Raw genomic sequence first — 16,130 nt, 5'->3', positions numbered from 1 at the left:
GTGGGAATATAAACATTGTTTGTCTCAGTTGTAGTGCGGCACACACGGTCACACTTTTGTATAGACTATAGGCCATAAGAGGTCACCATAATTTGCAAATAAATAAATTAAAAATCCTACAATATGATTTTCTGGAATGTTTTTTCTCATTTTGTCTGTCATAGTTGAAGTGTACCTATGTGTACCTATTACAGGCCTCTCTCATATTTTTAAGTGGGAGAACTTGCACAATTGGTGGCTGACTAAATACTTTTTTGCCCCACTGTATGTGTGCGTTGTATTGACCTGCTCCCTTATTAATAAGTGATTCAAGATTTAGTTTAAGTAACTCTGACTTGTGTGTTGAGTTTGTTTCTCCTCATTTGATAGTAAAGAAATTAACAACCACACTACTTAAGTTTTTTTTTTGGTATCTGTACTTTACTTTACTATTTTTATTTTTGTACTTTTTACTCTGTACATTTTCCCTGACACCCAAAAGTACTCGTTACATTTTGAATGCTTAGCAGGGCAGGAAAATGGTCCAATTCACACACTTATCAAAAGAACATCCCTGGTCATCCCTACGACCTGATCTGGTGGATTCACTAAACACAAATGCTTTGTTTGTAAATTATGTCTGAGTGTTGGAGTTTGCGCTGGCTATCCGTAAAAAAAAGAAACAAAGAAAATGGTGTCGCCTGGTTTGCTTAAGATAAGGAATTTGAAATGATTTCTTATTTTACTTTTACTTTTAATATTTAAGTACATCTTATCAATTACATTTACTTTCAATACTTAATTATATTTAAAACCAAATATTTTTAAGACTTTTACTCAAGTAGTATTTTACTTGGTGATGTATTTTTACTTTTACTCAAGTATGACAATTGGGTACTTTTTCCACCACTGGGTAGATGGTTAGTTGTGTTAGATTCTGGGTGAAACTTGGAACATTGTTATACGCAGAAGCATAGTTTATAAAGGAGTTAATGGTTATATGCAGAAGCATCGTTTATAAAGAAGTTAATGGTAATCTGTAGGAGACAGATGGCTTTGGAATGTGTTGGGTGGACGAGAGAAAGTCACAGTATCACTATAGGGGAAGCGGATGGACATCTGTGGATTAGGCAAAGGAAGGGTTGAGGTCAGGTCAGATCCCCTGAAGGGAGAAATTATGTTTTATTACCCTACTACCCTCTTCCTGTCAAACCATATAATGTAAAGATTGGAGAGAAGGAGGAGGGCCAAAAGTGGAGTATATATACTTGAGGTGGTGGAAACATGTTTTTGTCTAAATTACAGCTGTATAGACCCTTTGGGAAGAATTAAACTTGGTTAAGCTTCTCTAATGTCCGTGAGTTATTTACACAGAACATTTTTATTTTTATTTTTTTATTTTAGCTTTATTTAACTAGGCAAGTCAGTTAAAGGTTAATTTGTGAAATTTCTTCCCTTCTTAATGCATTTGAGCCAATCAGCTGTGTTGTGACAAGGTGGGGGGGTTTACTCAAGTGCAGTCGCAAAAAACATCAAGCGCTATGATGAAACTGGTTCTCATGAGGACCACCACAGGAATTGGAGAACCAGATTTACCTCTGCTGCAGAGGATAAATTCATTAGAGTTACCAGCCTCAGAAATTGCAGCCCAAATAAATGCTTCAGAGAGTTTAAGTAACAGACACATCTCAACATCAACTGTTCAGAGGAGACTGTGTGAATCAGGCCTTCATGAATAAATTGCTGCAAAGAAACCACTACTAAAGGACACCACAATAAGAAGAAGAGACTTGCTTGGGCCAAGAAACACAAGCAATGGACATTAGACCAGTGGAAATGTGTCCCTTGGTCTGGAGTCCAAATTTGAAATGTTTGGTTCCAACCGCCGTGTCCCACAGGGTGAACGGATGATCTCCGCATGTGTTTTTCCCATCATAACACATGGAGGAGGAGGTGTGTGGGTGTGGGGGTGCTTTTCCAGTGACACTGTCTGTGATTTATTTATAATTCAAGGCACACTTAACCAGCATGGCTACCACAGCATTCTGCAGTGATACGCCATCCCATCTGGTTTTTGCTTAGTGGGACTATCATTTGTTTTTCAACAGGACAATGACCCAACACACCTCCAGGCAGTGTAAGAGCTATTTTATCAAGAAGGAGAGTGATGGAGTGCTGCATCAAATGACCTGGCCTCCACAATCCCCCGACCTCAACCAAATTGGGATGGTTTGGGATTAATCGGACCGCAAAGTGAAGGAAAAGCAGCATATGTGGACCCTCCTTCAAGACTGTTGGAAAAGCATTCCAGGTGAAGCTGGTTGAGAGAATGCCAAGAGTGTGCAAAGCTGTCAACTAGGCAAAGGGTGTCTATTTGAAGATTCTCAAATAAAAACATTTATTTGTTTAAGACTTTTTTGGTTACTACATGATTCCATATGTGTTATTTCATAGTTTTAATTTCTTCAATAATAATTCTACAATGTGGAAAATAGTAATAATAAAGAAAAACTCTTGAATGAGTAGGTGTTCTAAAACTTTTGACAGGTAGTGTATATTTAACAAAACGTAAAAAAAATCACAATTATATAAGTGTGGAGTCCCTTTACTCAGTACTTTGTTGAAGCACCTTCGGCAGCGATAACAGTCTTGAGTATTCGAGTATGATGCTAGTAGCTTGGCACACATTTTTGGGGGAGTTTCTCCCATTCTTCTCTGCAGAACTCTCAAGCTCTGTCAGGTTGGATGGGGAGAGTTGTTGCACAGTTATTTTCAGGTCTCTCCAGAGATGTTCAATCTGGTTCAAGTAAGGGCTCTGGCTGGCCATTCAGAGACTTGTCCTGAAGCCACTCATGCTTTATCTTGGCTGTGTGCTTAAGGTTGTTGTCCTGTTGGAAGGTGAACCTTCGCCCCAGTCTGAGGTCCTGAGCGCTCTGGAGCAGGTTTTCATCAAGGATCTCTCTGTATTTTGCTCCGTTCCTCTTTGCCTCAACCCTGACTAGTCTCCCAGTCCCTGCCGCTTAAAAACATCCCCACAGCATGATGCTGCCACCACTCTTCCCCGTAGGGATGATGCCAGAGAGTGAAAGAGAGAGTGAAAGAGAGTGTGAAAGAGAGCGAGAGAAAGAGAGAGTGAGAAAGAGAGCGAGAGAAAGAACAAGAGAAACCTTTACCCCACTGACTCACTGATATGAGAATTATGTTCTCCTGTTCATTAACCAATTCAATTACTCAGTCTGCTCTATCAGGATTTGATTGATACTGATAGAAATTAAACAGACAGAGGCCCAGTCTATAATAGTTAAATGTTTATTCACGGAACGTTCTGACGTGCACAACACAAAGACCTTCAATTTATAGTGACACACATACTTCCACACAAACCATCAAATCCGTCCGCCAATAGAGATTAGGGGAGTCCGTGAGAATAGCGTCTTCCTGCCCTCCCCTAAGATAGGGAGAGACCTGGGACTGGGAAGTTCTCAGTGTCCCAGCCAAGGTCGGCCCCGAATCTGGCTTAGACAGACAGTCTGTTATCAAAATACTAGACACATTGTTCCCAAAACGTTGATTCTGACTAAGAACTACACGCCAGGATATATTATTATTCCACTGACTAAAAATCTACAATGGAATGGTTCAAAAATAAACATATCCAGGTGTTAGAATGGCCAAGTCAAAGTCCAGACCTGAATCTAATCGAGAATCTGTGGAAAGAACTGAAAACTGCTGTTCACAAATGCTCTCCATCCAACCTCACTGAGCTCGAGCTGTTTTGCAAGGAGGAATGGGAAAAAATGTCAATCTCTCGATGTGCAAAACTGATAGAGACATACCCCAAGCGACTTACAGCTGTAATCGCAGCAAAAGGTGGCGCTACAAAGTATTAACTTAAGGGGGCTGAATCATTTTGCATGCCCAATTTTTCCGTTTTTGATTTGTTAAAAAAGTTTGAAATATCCAATAAATGTCGTTCCACTTCATGATTGTGTCCCACTTGTTGTTGATTCTTCACAAAAAAATACAGTTTTATATCTTTATGTTTGAAGCCTGAAATGTGGCAAAAGGTCGCAAAGTTCAAGGGGGCCGAATACTTTCGCAAGGCACTGTACATGCATTACAATTATCTAACGATTCAAATCAATTTCATACAATCACATGGTTTCAGGAGTGTAATATTCTAATCATTTATTAAAACATATTTCCTTATCACTCATCCAGGATGGACGCCCAATATGAATGTGATACATACAGTAACAGTATGAGTCCCAAATGGCACCCTATTCCCTAATAATAACGTGCATAACCAGGTCAGCTCAGTACAGCTTGGCTTAGTAGTTACAAAAGGGTATAGTTCTGCACTGCTGGTGATATAGCGCAGTGTACAGTGGGTATAGAAAGTCACCATCCCCTTTCAAAATGTTCACCTTTTGTTGCCTTACAGCCTGAAATGAAAACACATCAAATCAGATATTTTCCGGCTTTACTTACACACAATATCCAAGTGAATGTATTTATTTTTTACTATGAAAATTAATCAAAAGTAAAACAGTAAAATACCCTATTTGGATAAGTGAACACCCCCCTGAGTTGATACTTGGTGGAACCACCTTTTGCTTGAATTACAGCCATGAGTCTCTTTGAATATATCTCTACTAACGTTGCACACCTAGACTGTTCAATATTTGCCTATTCTTCCTTGCAGAATTGTTCAAGCTCAGTCAAATTGCATGGTGACCGCTCATGGACTGCATTCTTCAAATAATTCCACAGATTCTCGATGGGATTTAGGTTGGGGCTCTGACTTGGCCACTCAAGGACATTCACCTTCTTGTCCTTCAGCCACTGTACGGTTGCTTTGGCGGTGTGCTTTGGGTCATTGTCATGTTGAACCGTGAACCATCGTCCCATTTTCAACTTCCTTGCAGAGGGCTGCAGGTTCTCCTCAAGAATCTGTCAGTATGTTGCACTGTCTATTTTCCCTTCTATCCTGACAAGTGCTCCAGTCCCTACTGAAAAGAAACACATCCACAACAGGATGCTGCCACCGCCGTGCTTTACTGTAGGGATGGTGTTATTTGGGTGGAAAGATGTATTGGGTTTTCGCCAGACATATCGTTTTGCATTCAGGCTAAAAAGTTCAATTTTGGTCTCGTCTGACCACAGCACCTTTTGCCACTTTGCCTCAGAATCTACAAATGAGCTTTTTGGCAAAGCTCAAACAAGACTTGATGTGGCTTTTTATCTTGCCACCCTCCCATGGAGGCCAGATTTGTGGAGCACTTGTGATATTGTGGTCACATACACATATTGACAAGTCTTTGCCATAAAGGCCTGAATCTCCATCAAAGTCACCACTGGCTTCTTGGTAGCCTCCTTTCTGCACATGGTGGATTCTTTGCATTTAATTGCACTACTAAGCAGTGGAGTCCTCTACGAACAACTGTTTTTATTCTGAACTATTCAGAGTCACTACAATTGATCACAGATGGAAGCCAATTAGCCTGATTTGTGATTTGGAAAAACTCAAATTTTATGTGTTTTCATTTCAGGCTGCAAGGCAAAAAAAGGTGAACATTTCAAAAGGGGGTGGTGACTTTCTACACCCACTGTATATGTGTACTAGTAGCAGTAGCAGTACTCACAGGTTTGAGCTGCTCACTGTTGACAAAAAAAAAAAAAATAATAGAAAGAGAGTGTGAGAGACAGAGAGACAGTCAAAGAGACAGTCAGAGAGACAGTCAGAGAGACAGCCAGAGAGACAGTCAGAGAGACAGTCAGAGGGAGAGACAGCGAGACAGTCAGACCGAGTCAGAGGGAGAGAGACAGAGTATTTTGTCTTGCCCATTCACCCTCAATGTCATACATACACATCTCATTTGTCGAGAGCCATGCGTCCTCCGAAACACAACCCTGCCAAGCCGCACTGCTTCTTGACACACTGCTCGCTCAGAAGCCAGCCGCACCAATGGGTCTGAGGAAACACCATGCAACTGAATGCCGAAGTCAGGGTGCATGCGCCCGGCCCGCCACAAGGAGTCGCTAGAGCGTGATGGGACAAGGACATCCCGTCCGGCCAAAACCTCCCCAGACGACCCTGGGCCAATTGTGCATCGCCTCATGGGTCTCCCGGTCACGGTCGGCTGCGACACAGCCCTCAGTCCGGAGCTGCCCCTCAGTCCAGTGGGGTCCTTTAGTAGGGTTGCCAGTCCAAGGTCGGTGGCGAGGGTTGCCGTTCCTAGGAGGACACTAAAGCGGACAAAGACTATGGTGGAGTGGGGTCCACGTCCTGCGCCAGAGCCGCCACCGCGGACAGATGCCCACCCAGACCCTCCCCTATAGGTTCAGGTTTTGCGGCCGGAGTCCGCACCTTGGAGGGGGGGGGGGGTACTGTCATGTTCTGACCATAGTTATTTTGTGTTTTCTTTGTTTTAGTGTTGGTCAGGATGTGAGCTGAATGGGCATTCTGTTGTGTCTAGTTTTCCCGTTTCTATGTTTGGCCTGATATGGTTCTCAATCAGAGGCAGGTGTTAGTCATTGTCTCTGATTGGGAACCATATTTAGGTAGCCTGTTTTGTGGGTGGTTGTCTTCTGTCTTCGTGTCTGCACCAGACAGAACTGTTTCGTTTTTTTTCACATTTGTTGTTTTGTATTTTGTAGTGTTCACGTTTATCGTCTTTATTAAACATGATGAACACTAACCACGCTGCGCTTTGGTCCTCTCCTTCGTCCACAGAAGAAAGCCGTTACAACGAGCTAGCGAGATCCTATTGCCGCATTCTAGCGCCATCTGCATATTTCCATTAGGGAACGCCCACTCTGAAGTACGTGTGTGCAGTAACTCAATACTTTGTTACTGTACTTAAGTAATGTTTTGGGGTATCTGTACTTTACCATTTATATTTCTGTTGACTTTTACTTTACTACATAACAAAAGTATACTTTTACTCCGATACATCTCCCTTGACACCTTCATTATACACGCAACAAAATCAAATCAATCTGAAGCTGGTATCTAAAATAAATGTTTCCTTTTCTCGGAATGAAGGATTCATCCTACCGGATAAAATGTCTTATGTTTACCAAAAGTTTAGGAAAGACTATTGTTAGCGTTCAAGACCTCGCTGTCGAACCTAAAGAAACACATTTGAGGTACGTCTACTGTTAGCATGACAGCTAACCTAGCTAGCCCACCTTTTCTAATGCAACAAGCAGTGTTAGTTAATGCTAGGGAATCCTATAGCTAAATTGTTCACTAGCTAGTAACTACCTACTTTAGCTGGCTAAAATGTGCCCTAACAGACTCTAACTAAACTGACACGAGCTAACTTGGTAGTTTCCGAATCTGGGCACATTTTAGTCAGCTAACGTTAGTCTAGCCAAATACCTTCTCTAAACAACTGGCCAAGCTAGCTAACTAATGTTAGTTTTCGAATGTTAGCCAACACTCAGTTAGCTAGCCATTTTATTCCTTGTGTTGATAAAGTTACTGTAGACCTACTAGCTAGATCAATTAACAGTTCTCATTGTAATATTAAAGTATCCTGCTAAAGTACCCAGTAAATCAAACTTAACTAATGTAGTTTATAGCTTTAAAATTGGGATCCTATACCTTAAGTATTTGGTGATGGTAGTTATCTAGCTAAGTAACTCTTTCTCTTATCCTTTTCTTCTTATTTCAGAGAAAGCATGTACACCATCTTAAGTATAGAGAACTGACGGCAAACATGCCCATAAGACTCCCTCCACCATCAAGCACAGCACATTACTGAAGACAGTGTCTCAAAAATCCATCGACAAAGCTGTGGTGAAGTATGTGGTCCAAGGACTCCAACCATTTGCTGTTGTAGAACCGTTCAGAGAGTTTGTCCAGGATCTGCAGCCTAACTCTAAAGATCTCATCAAGGCTGAAATCCAGGATTGATGAAGCCTCCAAGTAAATGAAGGTGACTGAGGCCACGAGAGGAGTTGACCACATCACCACAGACTGCTGGTCTGCAAGAAGACGGAGCTTCATTGGTGTTACAGCCCACTGGATAGACCCAGATAGATGCAGATGCTCTGCAGCCCTGGCCTGTAAATGGTTGAGAGGATTGCACACCTTTATGTTGGCAAGCACATTAAATTACAAGCATTCTGAGTTTGAAATCCGGGTTAAGATTGTGAGAACAACAGCTCTAACTTCTTGAAAGCTTTCCAAGTTTTTGGAGAAGATGAAAACAACGAGACAGTGGGTGGTGAAGCAGCTCAGCCATGACAGGAAGATGGTGACAAGGAATAAGAGGAGTGAAGAATTGTAGTTTGTTGATGTGGCAACGATCCTAAATGAAGATTATGGTTTTGAGTACCAGATGCTGAAGCACCAGCGCTCTGCTTGCCACCTACTCAACTTTGTTATGCATGTGAGTGAGGACCCAAAAGCGGTTTAACAAAAACAGAGTCCTTTAATGTCAAAACACAGGTAAGACATAGATCCTCTTCAAATGTATATGATGGCAAAGTAAACAACCCGCAGAGAGGGCGACAAATGAAACATAAAGTCCTTCTGAAGATCACAGAAGAGTTCCCCTTCTAGCAGCAGAGGAGAATAGCTGGGTAGAGTCCCCTTCTAGCAGCAGAGGAGATTAGCTGGGTTGTAGAGGACAGAGGTACCTGATCACACGTAGCCTCAGATGAACAGGCAGATTCCGACAGGACAGGACAAGGTTGAAGCAAACGAGACGATAGTTTGGTTCTGGCATGAGAAACTCAAACGAGAATCTGACAAAGACAGAAGCAGGAACAGAGAGAGAAATAGAGACCTAATCAGAGGGAAAAAAGGGAACAGGTGGGAAAAGGGTGAACGAGGTAGTTAGAGAAGATAAGGAACAGCTGGGGGAAAGAGGGGAAGAGAAGGTAACCTAATACGACCAGCAGAGGGAGACGGAGTGAAGAGAAAGAACAGGAACAAGACATAATATGACAATACATGACAGTACCCCCCCACTCACCGAGCGCCTCCTGGCGCACTCGAGGAGGAAACCTGGCGGCAACGGAGGAAATCATCGATCAGCGAACGGTCCAGCACGTCCCGAGAGGGAACCCAACTCCTTTCCTCAGGACCGTACCCCTCCCAATCCACTAGGTACTGATGACCACGGCCCCGAGGACGCATGTCCAAAATCTTACGGACCCTGTAGATAGGTGCGCCCTCGACAAGGATGGGGGGGGGGGGGGAAGACGAGCGGGGGCGCGAAGAACGGGCTTAACACAGGAGACATGGAAGACCGGGTGGACGCGACGAAGATATCGCGGAAGAAGAAGTCGCACTGCGACAGGATTAATGATCTGAGAAATACGGAACGGACCAATGAACCGCGGGGTCAACTTGCGAGAAGCTGTCTTAAGGGGAAGGTTCTGAGTGGAGAGCCAAACTCTCTGACCGCGACAATATCTAGGACTCTTAGATCTACGCTTATTAGCGGCTCTCACAGTCTGCGCCCTATAACGGCAAAGTGCAGACCTGACCCTCTGCCAGGTGCGCTCGCAACGTTGGACAAAAGCCTGAGCGGAGGGGACGCTGGACTCGACGAACTGAGACGAGAACAGCGGAGGCTGGTACCCGAGGCTACTCTGAAAAGGAGATAGCCCGGTCGCAGACGAAGGAAGCGAGTTGTGGGCGTATTCTGCCCAGGGGAGCTGTTCTGACCAAGACGCAGGGTTACGAAAAGAAAGACTGCGTAAGATGCGACCAATAGTCTGATTGGCCCGTTCTGCTTGACCGTTAGACTGGGGGTGAAAGCCGGAAGAGAGACTGACGGAAGCCCCAATCAAACGGCAAAACTCCCTCCAAAATTGAGACGTGAATTGCGGACCCCTGTCCGAAACGACGTCTGACGGAAGGCCATGAATTCTGAAAACATTCTCGATGATGATTTGTGCCGTTTCTTTAGCAGAAGGAAGCTTAGCAAGGGGAATAAAATGAGCCGCCTTAGAGAACCTATCGACAACCGTAAGAATAACAGTCTTCCCCGCTGACGAAGGCAGTCCGGTGATAAAATCTAAGGCGATGTGAGACCACGGTCGAGAGGGAATGGGAAGCGGTCTGAGACGGCCGGCAGGAGGGGAGTTACCGGACTTAGTCTGCGCGCAGACCGAACAAGCAGCCACGAAACGACGCATGTCATGCTCCCGGGTGGGCCACCAAAAACGCTGGCGAATGGAAGCAAGCGTACCCCGAACGCCGGGGTGGCCGGCTAACTTGGCAGAGTGAGCCCACTGAAGAACGGCCAGACGAGTAGGAACGGGAACGAAAAGAAGGTTCCTAGGACAAGCGCGCGGCGACGGAGTGTGAGTGAGTGCTTGCTTTACCTGCCTCTCAATTCCCCAGACAGTCAACCCGACAACACGCCCCTCAGGGAGAATCCCCTCGGGGTCAGTGGAGGCTACTGAAGAACTGAAGAGACGAGATAAAGCATCAGGCTTGGTGTTCTTAGAGCCCGGACGATAAGAAATCACGAACTCGAAACGAGCGAAAAACAGCGCCCAACGAGCCTGACGCGCATTAAGTCGTTTGGCAGAACGGATGTACTCAAGGTTCCTATGGTCCGTCCAAACGACAAAAGGAACGGTCGCCCCCTCCAACCACTGTCGCCATTCGCCTAGGGCTAAGCGGATGGCGAGCAGTTCGCGGTTTCACCACATCATAGTTACGTTCCGACGGCGACAGGCGATAAGAAAAATACGCGCAAGGGTGGACCTTGTCGTCAGAGAGGGAGCGCTGAGAAAGAATGGCTCCCACGCCGACCTCTGACGCGTCAACCTCGACAACGAACTGTCTAGAGACGTCAGGTGTAACAAGGATAGGTGCGGATGTAAAACGATTCTTGAGGAGATCAAAAGCTCCCTGGGCGGAAACGGACCACTTAAAGCACGTCTTGACAGAAGTAAGGGCTGTGAGAGGAGCTGCCACCTGACCGAAATTACGGATGAAACGACGATAGAAATTTGCGAAGCCGAGAAAGCGCTGCAGCTCGACGCGTGACTTAGGGACGGGCCAATCAATGACAGCTTGGACCTTAGCGGGATCCATCTTAATGCCTTCAGCGGAAATAACAGAACCAAGAAATGTGATGGAGGAGGCGTGAAAAGTGCACTTCTCAGCCTTCACAAAAAGACAATTCTCTAAAAGGCGCTGGAGGACACGTCGAACGTGCTGAACATGAATCTGGAGTGACGGTGAAAAAATCAGGATATCGTCAAGGTAAACGAAAACAAAGATGTTCAGCATGTCTCTCAGGACGTCATTGACTAATGCCTGAAAGACAGCTGGAGCGTTAGCGAGGCCGAAAGGAAGAACCCGGTATTCAAAGTGCCCTAACGGAGTGTTAAACGCCGTCTTCCACTCGTCCCCCTCCCTGATGCGCACGAAATGGTAAGCGTTACGAAGGTCCAACTTAGTGAAAAACCTGGCTCCCTGCAGGATCTCGAAGGCTGAAGACATAAGAGGAAGCGGATAACGATTCTTCACTGTTATGTCATTCAGCCCTCGATAATCTATGCAGGGGCGCAGGGACCCGTCCTTCTTCTTAACAAAAAAAAACCCCGCTCCGGCGGGAGAGGAGGAGGGGACTATGGTACCGGCGTCAAGAGCTACAGACAAATAATCTTTGAGAGCCTTACGTTCGGGAGCCGACAGAGAGTATAGTCTACCCCGGGGGGGAGTGGTTCCCGGAAGGAGATCAATACTACAATCATACGACCGGTGTGGAGGAAGAGAGGTGGCCCTGGACCGACTGAACACCGTGCGCAGATCGTGATATTCCTCCGGCACCCCTGTCAAATCACCAGGCTCCTCCTGTGAAGAAGAGACAGAGGAAACAGGAGGGATAGCAGACATTAAACATTTCACATGACAAGAGACGTTCCAGGAGAGGATAGAATTACTAGACCAATTAATAGAAGGATTATGACAAACTAGCCAGGGATGGCCCAAAACAACAGGTGTAAAAGGTGAACGAAAAATTAAAAAAGAAAGGGTTTCGCTATGATTACCAGAGACAGTGAGGGTTAAAGGTAGCGTCTCACGCTGAATCCTGGGGAGAGGACTACCATCCAAAGCGAACAAGGCCGTGGGCTCCCTTAACTGTCTGAGAGGAATGTCATGTTCCCAAGCCCAGGTCTCGTCCATAAAACAGCCCTCCGCCCCAGAGTCTATCAAGGCACTGCAGGAAGCTGACGAACCGGTCCAGCGTAGATGGACCGACAAGGTAGTGCAGGATCTTGAAGGAGAGACCAGAGTAGTGGCGCTCACCAGTAGCACTCCGCTTACTGATGAGCTCTGGCTTTTACTGGACATGAAGTGACAAAATGACCAGCGGAACCGCAATAGAGACAGAGGCGGTTGGTGATTCTCCGTTCCCTCTCCTTAGTCGAGATGCGGATACCCCCCAGCTGCATAGGCTCAGCACCCGAGCCGGCGGAGGAAGATGGTAGTGATGCGGAGAGGGGGGCAACGGAGAACGCGAGCTCCTTTCCACGAGCTCGGTGACGAAGATCAAACCCGTCGCTCTATGCGAATAGCGAGTTCAATCAAGGAATCCACGCTGGAAGGAACCTCCCGGGAGAGAATCTCATCCTTTACCTCCGCGCGGAGACCCTCCAGAAAACGAGCGAGCAAAGCCGGCTCGTTCCAGTCACTGGAGGCAGCAAGAGTGCGAAACTCAATAGAGTAATCTGTTATGGATCGATTACCTTGACATAGGGAAGACAGGACCCTGGAAGCTTCCTCCCCAAAAACAGAACGATCAAAAACCCGTATCATCTCCTCCTTAAAGTCCTGATACTGGTTAGAACACTCAGCCCTCGCCTCCCAGATTGCCGTGCCCCACTCACGAGCCCGTCCAGTAAGGAGAGATATGACGTAGGCGATACGAGCTGTGCTCCTGGAGTAAGTGTTGGGCTGGAGAGAAAACACAATATCACACTGGGTGAGGAACGAGCGGCATTCCGTGGGCTCCCCAGAGTAACACGGCGGGTTATTGATTCTGGGCTCCGGAGATTCGAAAGCCCTGGAAGTGGCCGGTGGATCGAGGCGGAGATGGTGAATCTGTTCTGTGAGGTTGGAGACTTGGGCGGCCAGGGTCTCAACGGCATGTCGAGCAGCAGACAATTCCTGCTCGTGTCTGCCTAGCATCGCTCCCTGGATCTCGACGGCTGAGTGGAGAGGATCCGAAGTCGCTCGGTCCATTCTTGGTCAGATTCTTCTGTTATGCATGTGAGTGAGGACCCAAAAGCGGTTTAACAAAAACAGAGTCCTTTAATGTCAAAACACAGGTAAGACATAGATCCTCTTCAAATGTATATGATGGCAAAGTAAACAACCCGCAGAGAGGGCGACAAATGAAACATAAAGTCCTTCTGAAGATCACAGAAGAGTTCCCCTTCTAGCAGCAGAGGAGAATAGCTGGGTAGAGTCCCCTTCTAGCAGCAGAGGAGATTAGCTGGGTTGTAGAGGACAGAGGTACCTGATCACACGTAGCCTCAGATGAACAGGCAGATTCCGACAGGACAGGACAAGGTTGAAGCAAACGAGACGATAGTTTGGTTCTGGCATGAGAAACTCAAACGAGAATCTGACAAAGACAGAAGCAGGAACAGAGAGAGAAATAGAGACCTAATCAGAGGGAAAAAAGGGAACAGGTGGGAAAAGGGTGAACGAGGTAGTTAGAGAAGATGAGGAACAGCTGGGGGAAAGAGGGGAAGAGAAGGTAACCTAATACGACCAGCAGAGGGAGACGGAGTGAAGAGAAAGAACAGGAACAAGACATAATATGACAATACATGACAAACTTAGTATCTACATTCGATGCCCTGAAAGCAACATTCAATGAGGCTTACAAAAAAAGTGTCCCATTCAACATTTGGCAAGTGCCAAGCACTTTGGAACAAATGCGGAAGATCCACACTTGCAGCCGAAATGGTTGAAGATGCTTGCGACCTCCAGCTGCTGCGCCCGAATGCTACAAGGTGGAACTCTTGGTTCATGGCTGTATTATGTATTATTTTGTCATAATTTAAGGTCTTGAATGTTGTCTAAATCTGTTGCAGTGGTTCCTGAGCCTTTGTTTGGGGACTAATAATGGTTTCACATGTTGTAGCCATACACTATCATTGATCCATTTATTCAACTACTCATCCAGCCATTGATTACTGTAGTTCAAATCAGGTGAAATGGTTAGTGGTCCCCTTTTGTATGGGGTTAGGAAACACAGTATTATTATATATATATATATATTTTCATAGGTTCAATCCAGCTGAACTCGCCTTCCTCACAGAGTATGCTGCCACCATGAGCCCAGTCGCAACGGCCATCAACATCCGGCAGGCTGAACCAATGTCCAGATGGGATGGCTACTTCCAACTATCAACCTGCTGATCACAACTTGACCGCATCAAGTTGTCCCTGAAGTACTGTAAGCCTCTGGTGGATGCGCTACAACTGGGACTGAAGAAGCACTTCAGCCACATGTTTCAAGACCCTGAACTGATAGCAGCTGCGATCCTTCTCCCCAAATTCAAAACAACGTGAACAAAGGATGACGCCACCATCAGAATGGCTAAGACAGCATGCGGTTAATTAACAGTATTTTATTATTCATAAACCACTGTGTATAGTGTACATTTTGACACTTCATAGATTTAAGAACCACTCATTTAAACTACATTCCTGACTTTGTGGTTCAGTCCAATGGGTAGCCTACTTAGCCCTGTTCTTTAGTTTATATGGATGGGGATGGATTAATATAGGCTCATAACTGCATGACTTGTATTGTAATCTTCCTTGTATTTCAGGAATGGACTACATCATGGATCACCTGGAAGAACCCTTGCTGCAGCTAAGTGATGGCACCAGTTCATCAGATGCCATGAAAATGTCTCCAGCACAAGAAAGCTCCAAACAGCTGGATGGATACCGGTTCAGCTGATCATATGGAGTCCTTCCCAGCAGTCTGTAAGCTTTCTCTGAGGTTAAACACCCTTACCTGCATCAGCTGCCTGTGAAAAGCTGTTCAGCATTGCAGGACTTGTTTTCTGAGGTCTTTTCAGAAAAGCTCAAACCAAATAAAAGGTCTAGCTGTTTTGCTTTTTGGATTTTACTTTTGATACTTAAGTACATCCACCACTGCTTAATATAAGGAATTGAATGTATAACATTTACTTTGTACACCACTGTACTTAAGTACATTTAAAACCAGATACTTTTAGACTTTTACTCAAGTAGTATTTTACTTGAGTAATTTTCTATTAAGGTATCGTTACTTTTACACAAGTATGACAATTGAGTATTTTTTCCACCACTGCTCAATTTGCCTTTGCACTCCTAAACAACACAAATAAAAAATGATGCAACGGGTAAAGTCCACAAAACCTAGTCCATTCTGTTCATACCATATTTCAGTTTTGGGAACAGAAAACTGTATTTGAGATCACCGATGAGAAAATGTGCAGAATGTCGGCCATAATCCATCTTCTACATTTTCCAGCTGCCGGCTACTGGGCTTCCACTCACTACCATATTTGGTAGTGAGTGGAAACGCCAAGCGGATGCTTCACATTTATACGTCCAGTGAAATATTTGTTTCATTGTTCTGTGGTACAACTGCAGCTACCTCTCCTGTTAATGATTTTGCCAATGCATGTACTATTGCCACAAATACCATTACCAGCAATTACAATACCACTATTATATATATATATATACACTGCTCAAAAAAATAAAGGGAACACTTAAACAACACAATGTAACTCCAAGTCAATCACACTTCTGTGAAATCAAACTGTCCACTTAGGAAGCAACACTGATTGACAATAAATTTCACATGCTGTTGTGCAAATGGAATAGACAACAGGTGGAAATTATAGACAATTAGCAAGACACCCCCAATAAAGGAGTGGTTCTGCAGGTGATGACCACAGAACACTTCTCAGTTCCTATGCTTCCTGGCTGATGTTTTGGTCACTTTTGAATGCTGGCGGTGCTTTCACTCTAGTGGTAGCATGAGACAGAGTCTACAACCCACACAAGCGGCTCAGGTAGTGCAGCTCATCCAGGATGGCACATCAATGCGAGCTGTGGCAAGAAGATTTGCTGTATCTGTCAGCGTAATGTC

The 16,130-nt window shown here is 45.1% G+C and overlaps 1 protein-coding gene across 1 annotated transcript in view; it reads right to left on the bottom strand.

Annotated features, from left to right (window-relative positions):
• LOC139406902 (uncharacterized) overlaps positions 1 to 16,130 on the bottom strand; it is a 624,715-nt gene that overhangs the window by 273,917 nt on the left and 334,668 nt on the right. The gene's annotated exons all lie outside the window — the stretch shown is intronic.

The sequence above is a fragment of the Oncorhynchus clarkii genome, chromosome 4 (genome assembly GCF_045791955.1).
Source record: "Oncorhynchus clarkii lewisi isolate Uvic-CL-2024 chromosome 4, UVic_Ocla_1.0, whole genome shotgun sequence".
Taxonomy (NCBI): Eukaryota; Metazoa; Chordata; class Actinopteri; order Salmoniformes; family Salmonidae; genus Oncorhynchus; species Oncorhynchus clarkii.
The sequence above is the reverse complement of the archived record's forward strand: the minus strand, read 5'-3'. Positions and strand labels throughout refer to the sequence as shown.